Source organism: Sus scrofa, chromosome 17 (genome assembly GCF_054392235.1).
Source record: "Sus scrofa isolate SSC_HxYL_T2T_F1_AM1 chromosome 17, Sscrofa_HxYL_maternal_Yorkshire_Landrace_v2.0, whole genome shotgun sequence".
Taxonomy (NCBI): Eukaryota; Metazoa; Chordata; class Mammalia; order Artiodactyla; family Suidae; genus Sus; species Sus scrofa.
This window is the reverse complement of record NC_139399.1, coordinates 34,514,414-34,529,326: the sequence shown is the minus strand read 5'-3', so window position 1 is coordinate 34,529,326 and position 14,913 is coordinate 34,514,414. Positions and strand designations below refer to the sequence as shown.

The window sequence follows — 14,913 nt, the reverse complement described above, 5'->3', positions numbered from 1 at the left end:
CCTCTTAGTTTTCTCCCCATTTTGGTGAGATAAGAAGGCTAGCAAGAGCTGGAACTGGGTGTTTCCCTTCCCCCAGATTGGTTAGGCTCTGATAAAAAAAAAAAAAAAACCAAGATGAGTATGTTCTGGTAAAAATCATTTCTCTTGGGAGCAAGGCTTCTTAAGAACAAAGTGTTCTGGGCATGTTTCAAAATGGCACCTACTCCCTCTGTCCACAAAAGCATGAGAGGATTATTTTTCTCTGCTCTGCACACAGAGAATGTGGTAGGGATCCTAGAAGTAAAACTCACTAAAATCTGGGGACCCCCTCACCAAGACCCCAGTTTTTTAACTCTCAGACCTGCCCACACTGAGCCCCCAGCAATTTGTCAATTACAGTTCTGGTTTTCCTACCTCAGTGCTGGTTCCTATGGGGTTTTCAGCTCCTGGGATTCTGCCCAGTAAGTTGTGACTCTCTGTATCTGCCTGTCCCTCCAAAGTGGGGGAAGAGTGGTTTTCTCTGTGCCTGGCTCTAAGAAGAGCTGCTGATTTTCAGTGTGTCCAACTGTTTCCTTGTGAAGACAGGGGTGACAGCCAAGCTCCTTACATGCTGGACCAGAAAATGGAATCTCACTCTGAAGCTTTTAAATATGTGCATGTCAGCCTTATGTCTTACCTGGATTGATGTTTCATAATGGCTGTGACCACATCTTATTAATAATATCATATAACAGTTTTTAGTGCTCAGTATATACCATATGTTGTACTAGTAAATACTTTACACAGATTAAATTTTGTACTATAAAATAACAATAGCTAACTTTTTTTTTATTTTTTAGGGCCACACCAGCAACTGAGCGAGGCTAGGGATTGAACCCGTGTCCTCATGGATATTAGTTAGATTCGTTTCTGCTGAGCCACAATGGGAACTCCAAAATAATAATAGCTAACATTTAATGTTTTCTATGTCTTAGGATCCATGCTAAGAGTGTCTCAGATTCACTGCACTTAATCCTTAGCCTCAAAAGATCAAAAACAAATCAAAGGAGAGCAAAACCAAACAAAACCTGGGAAATTAGAACTAGAGTTAGAGATGTGGAACTGAGGTTCAGAGGGGTACGATAACTTGCCAGAGTTGGTGCGTAATGGTCCAGGGATCCAAGCCAAACCTGCCTGACTTTAGAGTTCAGCCATCTAACCACCAGACCATCCTGCCTCCAGGTGGATTTTGTTCTTTCCCCCCATGGTGTCTCTTGCATGACAAATATCCAAAAAATGTCTTGACTGAGTGGCTCTTCAGAACAAAACAGTTCCAGCTGTTCTAAAATTTTGAAGCAGCTCTAATTAGTATAAGCATACCTCTGAGATCTGTGTTAAACCTAGGCAGTCTGCTGCCAGGGGTGTGTGTGTGATATGCCACTTGACATGAGCTGCCACTGGGAATAAAAGGAAAGGAGCAGACATGGTTCCTCCCTTCAAAAGATCATGGTCACAGTGTTAGAACATTAAAGGAGAACAACAGATGCTGCTTTCATAGGGCAACTCATGCACACATACAAATGAAAATAAAAAATATGTGTGCAGGGTGAGTCAGTCGGAAAAAACACCAACATTACAAAACCTAATAGACATGGGTTTTGAAGTCATTTCTGCCACAGCTATGATTCCTAAAACTTTGAGAACATTCCTTAACTCTCTGAGCTTTGATTTTCTCACCCATCCTGTGAATATAATTAATGTCCACCTGATAAGACCCAAATGAAAAAAATACACTAAAAGGGTCTGCAACAGTGAGGACTGAATATATGTTCTCTTGCTTTTTTTTTTTTCTTTCTTTCTTTTTAGGGCCAAATTTGTGGCATATGGAAGTTCCCAGGCTAGGGGTGGAATCAGAGCTGCAGCTGCTGGCCTATACCACAGCCACAGCAATGCCAGATCCTTAACCCACTGAATGAGGCCAGGGATTGAACCCACATCTTCATGGATACTAGTTGGGTTCTCAATCCACTGAGCTACAATGGGATCTCCATATGTTCTCTTGCTTTCATATACAAGGACTAAAATGGGGGTTTATACCTTGTGATGGAAAATGCATGACTGTCATTTTGCTGGACAGATCTTGGTTTGTACCCCTGTCAGCCTCTGATCCTGAGAAATTTATGTAACCTTTCTGAACATCAATGTCCTTCCTTTTTTAAAATTTGACCAGTCGTTACTGAGCACCTTCTATGTTTTAGGCACTGGACTAGGCTGGCAGAGTCATGACCAACACAATCCCCACCATCCAGGGACCTTCAGTACTTGCCCATGGTATATATAGTCATAGTTCCCTTGTAGGTGCTGAAAGACAAGAGATGCTATATGCAGCACACAGCTGGGTTTGCATTGCAAACCTGATCTGTGGAAGATGGAAGGCTGCCAAAGATAGAGAGGCTGCATTGATTTCCTGTTTTTGCTGTAACAAATGACCACAAACTTAGTGGCTAAACAATACAATTTTACTATCTTATAGTTCTGATCTGGGTCTCACTGGGCTAAAATCTAGGTGTCCGTAGCACTGCATTCCTCTCTAGAGACCTTAGGGGGAGAGCTAAGGACTGGACTGTGTTCACCCCAAATTGATATGTTGAAGCCCTAACCTCCAGTGTAAGCGTATTTGGAGCTAGAGCTTTTAGGAGGTTATTAAGGTTAAATGAAGACATTAAGGATGGGGCGCTAATCCAATAGGATTGGTGGCATTACAAGGAGAGGCAGAGAGAGAGAGAGCACTCTCACCCTGAGTGCATGTACAAAGAAAAATTGCCACCAACAAGTCGGGAAGGGGATTCTCATCAGGAACTGAATTGGTGACGCCTTGATCTTGGGCTCCCAGCCTGCAGAATTGTGAGAAATAAATTTATGTTGTTTAAGCCACCCAGGCTATGGTCTTTTATTATGGCAGCCTAAGCAGACTAATAAAAGGAGAAGACTTTTCTTTTCCAGATACTGGAGGCACCTGCATCCCCCAGCTCATGGCTCTCCCTTTCTAGCTTCAAAGCCAGCAAGGTCCCACCTCTCTGACCACAGCTAGGAAAGGTGCACTGCTTTCAAGAACTCATGTGATTGGATTGGACCCACCTGGATAATCCAGGAAAATCTCCTCCATCAAGGTCCTCAGCCTTAATCACATCTGCAAAATCCAGTTTGCCATATAAAGCAATATCCAGTTTCCAGGGACCAGGACATCTTTGGGAGAGCCATTATTCTGCCTACCAACAGGGTCCAAGGGGTCTGTTTGGAGTTGGGACACAGATTCTGGAAAAACATCCGAGACATGCACAGAAAGAGATGAAACAGTCATTCCTGGTATTTAGCAAGCACCTGCATAGCACCTTTTTTCCAAGAGAGAACACACTCAGCCAAGCAGGGAGTGGAAGTGGTCTGGCAAGACACTTTCACCCAAGACATGGTTGCAGAGCATGGTCCCCAAGTACCATGAGATAGCAACTCTGGCTTTCTGATGTCTTTTTCTGTAGCATCTACTTGATTCTGATCACTGATAAAAAGATACCGCAATTTTCAAAAATCTAGCTCTTCTTTGTTTTAGCTCATTAACTAAAAAACAATACCCTTGTGCCTAATGTCATGGGGGACAGTGGCTTCCAGGACAAAGTGAACCCCAAGATTTTCTCCTGGTGTTTCTCTTCCTGTGCTCACCTTCTCTGCTTGAATTCTCTCTCAATTTCCTCATCGAGTCACCTGCCAAAGAAACCTTCAAAATTTCTATACTGTATTATTTAGAACTCTAATTTTTTTAAACTTAAAAAAAAAAAACTTCCTTTAAAATTTAGACTATTCTCAAAGGGACATCACCTTTCAAAAATCAAACACACTGAATCAGTTTCCTAAGGTTGCTGAAAATAATGATCATGAACCGGGTGGCTTAAAAACAACAAAAAGTATATTCTCTCATTGTTATTCCAAAGGATAGAAGTCTGAAGTCAAGTGTGGGCAGATGCTGTCCTTCCTCCAGGCTCTAGGAGAGGCCCCTCCTTGCCCCTTCCAACTTCGGGGTTGCCAGAAATTCTCGGCAGCCTTCAGTGTGTAGACACATCTGTCTCTGCCCCCCATCACATGGATCTCTCCCTGTGTGCCCCCATTTTCTTCTAAGACACCAATCATTGGATTAGGACGCACCCCAACCCAGTATGACCTTAGCTTAACTAATTGCAACAGCAAAGACCCCATTTCCAGTTAAGGTCACATTCTAAGGTTCCAAGTCGACAGGAATTTGTGGGGACCCTATTTCTCCCAGTACATACACTCATTACGATTATTCAACTAAATTACAGAATGGCTCTCCCTTACAAGCAATTCTGCCTTTATCCTAAACTAAGTGGCTCAAACTGTAGCCAACCTTGAAAAAAAACACTTTTCTTTTCCCAATAATCCTAAAAAGGGGGATTTAAGGGTTTCAGTCACTCTCTGACCTAGAAGTACTAGATTGTGATGTTAAACTGCCCACATTACTGCTGTGCTTCTGAAGTTAGGTATCATTTTCTGTGAGTGGACCAGGAGGAGTTCGTGTGAGCTTGGAACAATGTTTTCCCTTCCTGACAGATGAAAAGTGATAATTAACGAATGGGGAGAACCCAAGATATTGCAAGTGGTCCAGCCATTCCCTAGTACCCCAAAGCCAGGATAAGACAGTGTGTCCAGATGCTGGCTTGCTGTGTCCTAGTCCAACATCTCACAAGAGACATGCAGAAAACTCACACCCCTGCAGGCAGCCGTGGTATTTATCTGTGGGTTGTTCATGCTCTAAACCACTGGGAAGAGATCTACATTGGATGCAACCCATCACCTGGGAAGTTGGGCCTTACAATGAGATGAAAGGGAAAACGTTTTCCCCTCTGGGCCTCGTGGTTTCTGGTGTTCAGTGCTCAGCAGGCTAGAGGGGGTCCCCACTGGGAAAGGTTCCAGGTCGACAGGAATTTGAGGGGACCCTATTTCTCCCAGTACATACACTCATTACGATTATTCCCAAGGGTTGGCAGCTGATGAGAGTAGGTGGGGGGAATATCCATTAGTTACCCCATAGGGTTTTGCTTTATTTTTTTTTTAATGAATCCGAATATTGTTGTCCAGGGCATGTGGTCATTTTGCTACAGTCCCCACAAGTCCCTAATGTCTCACTATTCACTATACATACCTCTTTGTTACTGGCATGCAGACTTTTAAGCTTGCAGTAGCTGAACTAATATTGATGGTCAGTTTAAAAAAAAAAAAAACACACACACACACCCTCTGTTACCCACCATATATATTCATTAAACTAGGAGCCATCTGGTATACCCTCCTGCCTCTAGGCAGAACTCAATCTGTGACTCTTGGCAAAGCTCAGGTACAAGGGATTCCTGTCACCAGAAGTCCCTCATCAGAACTCCGGGAAGAGTTTTAAAGGAGGGCATCCAGGGGGTGCAGACCTTAGGCCAGTCAAGAGGACATATGAAATTCATTTCTCAGTGTGGATTTTGAGCTGAGCTAAATAAAACATTGTGCAAGGCCACAAATGAACACACTCTCAGCTTGGGCAGGGAAAGAAAGTGTGGCTTCTTTATTCACAATAAAAGATTTAATCTCCCTATGGAGTCTCCCTGACCCCACCCCTCAGGGTAACCGGAAACCCATCTTTACAATAAACTATTATTCTTTCTTTGGGGTTAAGCCATCTTCTTACAGTTTATAATAGTCTCTTTCAGAGAAAGGCCGGGGTCTTTCAAATTCTGCCCCTCCTCCTTCTCTTCCCTAAGGTGACAACTGGGAACAAGGAATGGTTTATCCTGTCTTGGGAACACTGTGGTAGGGGGTCTTGAGCAATTGTTCCACAAGTCCCCATGCTTGGGGGTTGACAGTGTCCCTGGGAACACCCCCCCCCTGCCTGAGATCTGCAGCTGTGAGTCTATCAGGGTTCAGTGACCTTCCATACTCAACCATGCCCCATCTCAGCTCTTGCTGGCACTGCATGGCCCCCTGGGGTCTGTCCCTGCAGCATAAATAGTACCATGTATTCACCAAACATATTCCTTTATCTCCAGAGCATGCATTTCCCAACCTCCCTTGTGACAGATTCTGGCCACTGGGATGTGGATGTGGTGGTGTACACCCCTGGTGAGACTGGCCCTCAGCTAGTGGGTCATTTCACTCCCGCCATGCGGTCCCCATGGGAAGCTGGCTGCAGCATCATCAACTCCTTTCTGCATCCCTCCATGCAGTGTGGAACTTGAGCATCACTTCCTTGCTGCTGGGAAAACAAGGAGAACCTAAACCCAAGCTCTCTGTCCATTCAGGCCGCAGAGTCCCCCCCCCCCCCAAGCAGCCTCATTCACACTCCCAATGGACATGAGGCAAATGCCCTCGGCTTTCAGTTTTGTCCTCAACCTTTCCAAGAAGTTGAGCCAGAGAGCTAAGATCAGGACACTCAGACCTCATTTATGCCTTCCCGTGGAACAAGACTACAAATTCATATTCAAAGAAAACCCAGCTTATCCACATGATCCCACCACTCCATCCTATTAGGTCCAGGCTACATTAAATTTAGTCTAGTCTGGTCAGTTCTACTTGAACCAATACGTTGAATCCCCTTCGTCAATTAGCATGTTTCGAATTAATGGAGAGCCTTCTTTTTTCTTTCTGCTGTACATCAAAGTCATCCAGTCATCCATGTATGTGTGTGTGTGTGTGTGTGTGTGTGTGTGTGTGTGTGTGTGTATACATTCTTTTTCTCATGGTCTATCCCAAGAGACTGAATATAGTTCTCTGTGCTGTACAGTAGGACCTCATTGCTTATCCATTCTAAATGTAATAGTTTGCATTACTAACCCCGCACTCCCCATCCATCCCACTGGATAGCCTCCTAAGCCCCTGCTCCTTCGAAGGTGTTCTGTGGTGTTTGAGAAGGGCGCTTCTTGCTGATGGAAGGCGGGAGCTCAGACCCACACACACAGGTCCAGGACCAGCTGTGGCCCCTTTGCCTCCTGGTGAGGCCCCTAATCCACTGTTTGCAGTGAAGGATGGGCTTGTGGCTAGTGAGTGTGTGGTCCAGCTCTGGGCCCCATCAGAGCTGGGTATCTCTCTTGACTTGGCCTCCCAATCCTGCCCTCTCTGGTGCTCAAATCTCTTTGGGACTTGCATTCAGTCCCCAGTTCAGGTGACTTTCCCATAGCTCTTGGCTACAAGTCACTTTGTCCCAACACAGCAACCCTTATATCAGCTTCCCAAGGTTGTACTGCTGATTCCCCACCCTTGGGAGCCCAGGAATCTGCTGGATCCTCACCATAGCACATTGGGAACTGAGGGCTCATGGAAGCGCTCACTCGAATTCTCTTCTCCCTCTTGGCCTAATCAGAGGAGCTAACACTATAAGCAGAGGGAAACATGGCCAAGATTCCTCTGAACCAGGGCAGGGGAAGAGTCAGGATGTACATGTTGCCATTTTCCCCATCAGCACCCCTTCTCCTTCCCGCAGTTCCCTGGGGCTCACATTTCTAGCCCAGCAGCCAGGATGTCAAAGCTTCCTTCCCCCGGTGGGGGGTGGGAGGGGGGTGGAAGGGGGAGGGTGCCTCTCCCTCCCCCTCTCCTGGCTATTTTTGGAAAATAGTTGCTGTGTAATAACAAGGGGTAGAAATGAAAAATCTCATTCATTTTGCTTACTTTCAAAACACTACTCCCCCAGAAGTATATCAATGACACTGAAGCTTGAACCCAAGATCCTGATTATTTTACCATAGAAAGCATGATTTTCCTCATCAATATTTTTATTCTGATGAAGATAACATTTCTTAGCATTCGTCCCTCCCAAATGATTACTTACCTCCAACATAGTCAGTGATCCCTCAACCATGCAGAGAGCTGGGCTGTGCAGTTGACTCAGGGGTCTCCCATCCACCTGCTGGACTGTTATCACCGGCTCACACCTCCTCAGAGGCCTTCCCCTTCACCCACACTCAGGACATTGGCACAAAGCCCCGGCTGGTGGTAGGCGGGACCAAGGAGTCCATGTTCCCAGCGTGATGGCGCCTCCCCATGTTGGGGAACCAGTAACCAAGAGCCTGCAGAGGAGGATGTTTCAAAGTTTAAGTACAATTTCCAGGTGTTTCTAAAGCCCAGAGCTCCCAATAGTTCTAAAGATAAGCATTCTGTGAATGCAATTAAATCAGTCTTTTGCTCACTTGATGGTACAGAACAGGTCTGCCATCCATCAGTAATTCTGAACTTCCAGCTTTCGCTGTTTGATCCATGTTCCATTTTCCAAGGCTACACATTTTAGGAAGGTATTTTCCCCAAGAGTAGAGCTGAGAATTCCCCCTCCCTTTCCTGCTAACCTCTTCCTGTGCCTGCAGACAGCCACGGGAGCCCCTGACATTGCTCACACACCTTAAGCAGCTTCCCCCTCCCTGACCCCCACAGCTCCAGGCTCATTTGCTTATATTTTATTTCACATAGGCCACTTGTGCCCTGAGCCTGCCTGTCTCTTATTTTAATTATATATTTTTTAAAAACCCACTAGATTTGACCTGCATCCCGTTTTCCTTCTTAACTACAGGTGTCCATAACTTATTACCTGAGAAACCAGGGGTGATGAGGAGAATGGCCTTTGGGAAGAGACAGACCTGACTGTAAATTCTGGCACTGCTATTTATCAGCTGTGTGACTGTGGGCCAGTCGCTAAATCTCCCTTGGTCTTGGGTTTTGCAGCTGTAAAACAGCCATCTGACCTGGTAGGCAAATTTCCTCTCTTTCTGCATGGGGGAAAGAAGCTCAGTGAAGCTGGGACTACAGACCTCATTTGGATAACAGAGACAATGTGTACCATGTAAGCTGGGCTAGGAAAGAGCTGAATGATCCTTAGCCCAGCAACTGTGGGGATACTGGTAAGGAGGGAGGAGTTCTTTCTTTGTATGAGATTAGATCTCGTCTCTGGGTATGAAAGAGTGCCTATCTTGGATCTAAGCAATGACCACTGATGGCTACAAGCATCACAAAGGCAGAGGCACCAGATAACAGCCCCTCCCACAAGGGAAACCCCACCATCATGTATGAAGTCCAGAAATATGACTGGACGTCTAGATCCACATGCCAATTCGCAAGTAACACAGGGGACAGAGGAACACGTTAACCAACACCACAGGGGAGACAGTGAAGTCCAGACAGGGTAGGTTCTACAAAATAAACAATCAGTTTCTTCAACAAATAAATTGCAAGGAAAAAGTATGGAATGGGGTACCTATAAAATAAGAGACTTTAAATACCCATCAACCACCATGTAGCCCTTACTTGGATCCTAATTCAAACAAACAAAAAATATGCAAAGACAGTTAACAAAAGCCCACTCACAGGTGGTGCCTGCCCAGTGAAGTTGGGCATGTGTCACTGAGGTGGCAGCACATAGCTCCCAGTGCATAATGAACAAAGCTCTTGGGGAGACCTGATGGATGTTGGGGTGCTTTGCTATGACTAGCATCTGTACCCCTCCTTCTGTATGGAAATCCCTATCACGACAGCACTTCTCTCGCATGAGGTAGATGATAGAAGACCTGCTACTCTCTCCCTCCCTGGTGAGGGTCGTGTGGGCCTGGCCTCAGAAAAGTCAGACCTTGAGTCTGGAGCTAGTGACTCAGGGGGGCAGGAATTTTTCAGATGCTGTTCTGGCAGCGGGGGTGGGTTGTTCCATTTTCTTCCAAGGCCAGCCGCAATTCCAGAAAAGAAAGCTCTAGCATCCAACATCCAGCATCCAGGGTGGCAGTGGTGGGGCTAAGACCAGCACCCAGAGCCAGGGTGGCCCTGAGATACAACCTGGCAGTGGTGGTGCAGCCTCAGTATTCAGGGCTTGGGGGTGGCAGTGGCCTCAGCATCTGCATCCAGGGTCCATATAGATGACAAAGGTGTCAGTGGTGCCTTCCAGTCTCCAGGGTGATGAGAATATAGCATCAGCTCTTGCATCCAAGGTCTAGGGTGTCAGTTACAGCATTCAGGAGCCACATTTCATCTCACCCAGGCCAATCCTTTGACATGACCTTGGCTAAGAGTCCAGTCTCCTAAATTCCTCCAGCTCCTTATCCTTTTCTGATCATGGTTCCATGATTTTCTCTTAATTTGATCAGTCACCAAATTCCTCTGCTGCTTAATTTTTTTTAGTCTAAGAATGATTTATTATTCAAAGTAAATAAAGGTTCATCAAAATCCTCCAAATGCATTATTTATTTATTCATTTATTATTTTTTTATTTCCCAATACACTATTTCTTTTTTCTACTGTATAGCATGGTGACCCAGTTACACATACATGTATACATTCTTTTTTCTCATATTATCATGCTCCATCTCAAGTGACTAAACATAGTTCCCAGTGCTACACAGCAGGATCTCATTGCTAATCCATTCCAAAGGCAATACTCTGCACCTATTAACCCCAAGCTTCCCATTCATCCCACTCCGCCCCCCCGCTGCCCCCAGCAATCACAAGTCTATTCTCCAAGTCCATGATCTTCTTTTCTGTGGAAAGGTTCATTTGTACCATATATCACCGAGCCCAGTTTTCTGTTTGTAACCAAGACTCTGGGCCAGTTCCATGGGACTTTGCTTAGATTTTTCTCATTTCTGGGCCCATGGCACCATTGAGTCCTATCTGCTTCCTCTGAGGCCCACCGACCCTGCATATCTCTGTCCCCCTCCATCTCACATGGGGCTGACATGATGACCTGGAGATGAGCTTGCACCATGGTCACCAGGGAAGGTTTAGCCAGACTGAGCTGGTTTACATCAGGCTGCCAAATGAATGAAAGAGCGTGTGCAGACATCTGTGTGTGTGCGCGTGCACATGTGTGCACATGCATGGGGCACTTGCCTCCAAAGGGTATTTGTGTTTCAGTGGAGGCGCATGCAGAGGGACTGAGACTCAGGCTTTGCAGAGACACCTGGCCTGGGATTGTATATGCTCAGCACTGGAGGCCAGTTGTGGTTGCTTTGTTTTTTGGGTTTGGAGACTTCTTGTTTGGTTTATTTTCCTTTTTTTCTCTCCTCTCTCCTTCCTCCTCTCTCTGCCTTCTCCTTCTCTGTTGCTCACTAAGGGTTTTAAGCAGGCTTCCAACACCCTTACTCTGAAAAGCGTCTATGTTCATAGAGTGGGTGACTGTCACTTACAGACACTACATCACTGCTCGGAATCCTCACAGCCTTCAGGTGGGTGCTGGTGGCAGGTGATGTGTGAGAGCTTAGCTGCAGCAGATGCAGTCAGCACTTCATCCACAGCCTCAAAGGTCTCTTTGCCAATTCCCACATTCAATTCCAAGAGATGGCCCCTACTCTCTATCAGACAGCCCTCCCACCCTGGATACCAGGCTGAGACATGAGGTTATGGATTGCGGGTCTGGCTATAGGATGGATTCAGTTTTCACCTGAACCATCTCTGTTCCCTCCACTGGGGCCGCCACCCCAGATGCACCTGTGTGAGATCAGAGCCTGGCCAAAAAGTGGGGCTCTTGCCAGGGAGGTGACTGTCACACACACACACGATGTGACCATGCGGTGGCCTCTCTCGACTCCAGCCGCACCTGGGGTAATGTCACAGGTCCCATCTTCTACCTTCTTCCTGGTTTTGTTAAACAGAGTATCAGGCTGCCTGCAGGGCATGAGCATGCTGGAGACCAGGGGTCCTGGGTCCTTAAGGAGCTTTGGCACCTTCCACAGGCAACACAAGAACAGAAGGTGTTACTTCAGCTTCCCTGAGCACATTTCTGTCTTCTGCTGAGAGGCTGGTACAACAGGTCTAAAGCAAAAAGGATTGTTTGAGAAAAGCAGCTCTTGTTGGCATCCTCACTGGAAAACTCCCCACGGGTCCTCCCAATGGCCAGACGTCCATGTGCTCGGCTGCTGCTGGCAGAGTCCCCAGGAGGCTAGGGGTCTGGTTTCCTGAGCACCTCATTGCCCCTTCTCTTCCCCAGGTCAGAGGTTTCCCCTGTCTGAGAGAAGAGGTCCTGCCTGTTGCCCCTCCAAAAGATGGCAACAGGCAGGATGAGGTTAAAGACAAAAGCAGGGAAAGAAATAATTTTTCATAATCCAAAGGTGGAATTTAGAATTCAAGAGGTAAAGAAAGAAAATTAAAGGGAAACAAAAGCAATGTCAGATGCTCACAGTGGGGGGAGGCCAGCTTGAGGGAAGGGCACATGGGAACCTGTCTCTTTCTTTTTTTAACAGCCTGTTCATTTGGGAATATTTTGTTGTTGTTGTTGTTTGTTTTTGTTTTTTTGCCGTTTAGGGCCACACCTGTGGCACATGGAAGTTCTCAGGCTTGGGGTCCAATTGGAGCTACAGCTGCCAGCCTACACCGTAGCCACAGCAACGCCAAATCCAAGCCTCATCTGCGACCTACACCACAGCTCACAGCAATGACGGATCCTTAACCCACTGAGCGAGGCCAGGGATCGAACCTGCAACCTCATGGTTCCTAGTCGGACTCATTTCCTCCACGCCATGATGGGAACTCCATTTGCAAATAAGTTTAAGTGCACAGAAAAGAGTGAGAGATAAGCCCCTGCCTTCCTAGACCAGCCAGCAGGTAGCTCTGACACGGGGCACCTTGACATTAGCTGATGGTCTGCTTGAATCCTCAAAGAGACTCACTTCCTTTTCTTTCCACTGGACATGTAACCCCTGATGAACTCATATCTCACTAGAGAGTGGGTTCCCTGCACACGTGAATTCATTTATCCTCAAAATTCCCTCCATGGGGAGGGGAAGGTGCCCAGCCAGAACGCAGTGTGCGGCCTCCCAGCCCCCTCTTCTCTCCCTCCGTCCTAGAACTCCAAAATACTGCAGAAAGAACCCAGAGTGAGGTTGCAGGTTCCATCCCTGGTCTTATTCAGTGGGTTAAGGATCTGGCTTCGCTGTGAGCTGTGGTATAGGTGGCAGATGTGGCTCCGATCCCGCATTGCTGTGAGCTATGGTGTAGGCTGGCAGCTACAGCTCTGATTTGACCCCTATCCTGGGAACTAGAAAGAAAAAAAAAAAAAAACAAAAAACCACTGGGGCCTGACTGGGCAATTTACAAAAAAAAAATTTATATGTAAAACAGACTTATACAATGGGCATCATTTACTAGCCAACCAGGATGGGCAACTGATCAACTCCCATGCACAGGCTACTTCACAGGAGACGGTGGGTTTTACACCAGTTCCCCCTTGCACCTACTGGGTTACTTTTAGGCGTCAGTTTCCTCCACCATAAGATGAAATTCGTGACTCTAGTCCTACAAGTGCATGTTCCTCCTTGACCTTCTAAGGTTCAGAACTCTGTTGCTACCTACTTGGCCCGATAAATAAATATTTATTTGTCCTGGTGCTCTGATGTTTCTGAAAAAAAGTAGCCACAGGTCTCCCAGAAGTTAGCGACTCTATTTTGGGAACGACAATCCCCAGTTGAGTTGTCAAAAAGAAAGGACACACCATCAACAAATAATTTAGCCTTCAATATTTCAAACACGTCATAAAAGGAATAGCAGGGGATTCTATAGACTTGGGTTGGTGGAATCTGTCTTATATGTAGAAGAGTCCAAATACATTACAAAAAAATAAAAAGCCGTTGCCAAATTCATAAATAATCTCTAAGTCCTGATATCATGTTTTCATGGTGCATTCTTCAATTTCACCGGCCACTGTGGGTTCATGTTCAGACCTGGATTGCACAAGTTTTTTTTTTTTTTTTTTTAACATTCCTAGGACCCCTAGGGAGGGTCAGCTTTCAAAACGAACACTCACGCATTTGTGGGTATTGGAGTAGCAACAAGTCCAGTCATAGGATTTCCCCCTAGACCTTCTACATCTTGATCCCCTTCTGTCCCCTCCCACCACAGTGCCAGGCCCACCAGGGTAGAAACTCAAGAAAGACCTGGCAAGGTAGTGCTGATAAGAAAGGCAGGATGCCACTGCAGTAGAGGCTGTTGGTACCCAGCCCACATCTCCTCGACTTGTCATTCTCATGTGTGTCAACTCAACACCTTCCAACTGTAAGAGTCTGTTAAACCAAGAGCTTTTTCTGGTTCCTGGAACTTTGTCCACCTGGTCACCAGAGGCTGGAAGTGCCAGAGAAAACACTCTCTCATACTGTTAGCAGAGGGGACTGGTAGACGAATGCCCAGCTCCCCGGCTCCTGGGGAAGACACCTGTGAGAAAAGTTTCTCTCTGAGTGCCCCCAGGTGCTTCATAACATACAGGCTGGGGCTTTGTTCCCGTCTCTGTCTCACTTCCCTGTTCTCCTATCAGTATTTCCTGGAGTCGCCTCTCAAATAAACTACTGACTCCTTGGAAGCTCAACCTAAGAAAGACATTCAATGCAATGCAACAGGTAATCACATTTTTACATGCATACAAACTCAGGCATAGACATGTATGTGTACACACACACACACACACACACACACACACTTCCAGATAAGATTTAAGGGAACTCCAAATTATTTATTGCAATGAAATCTTAAAAAAGTATAGCTTATCTTTAAAGAAACTATAGCCTTGCATTACATTTTAGTTCCTTTTATTTCTTTTTCCAATAGTGCTAAATGCTTATTGAGGAAAAATTAAAATATAGCTAAACAAATAGGGTGACATTTATATCATCAGTAATCTTACCTCCCAGTTCCACCAATGTTAATATTTTGGTGAGCATCTTTCCAAATATAAGGATGAGAGTGTGTGTGTGTACATGCTCACCAATAGAATCATCATGTGTACACTGTCTGGAATTCATTTTTTCCCATTTAACAATGTCTTAAACATCTCCCACCTAAATATGCTACTGCTACTGCATTTTAATAGTAGAACAGTTTTCATTGCATAGTCCTGCCTTAATTCATTCAATCAATCGCCTTTCATTGGACACTCAGGCTGACATCTCATTTCTA

General features: G+C 45.8%; 1 protein-coding gene across 5 annotated transcripts in view; it reads right to left on the bottom strand.

The window, feature by feature from the left end:
- SLC24A3 (solute carrier family 24 member 3) overlaps positions 1-14,913 on the bottom strand; it is an 808,408-nt gene that overhangs the window by 554,783 nt on the left and 238,712 nt on the right. For all 5 annotated transcript variants that reach the window (XM_085004595.1, XM_085004596.1, XM_085004597.1 and 2 more), the window contains one exon: positions 7,832-8,069. The gene's annotated coding sequence lies outside the window, so the exon portion shown is untranslated. The remainder of the gene's footprint in view (positions 1-7,831; positions 8,070-14,913) is intronic.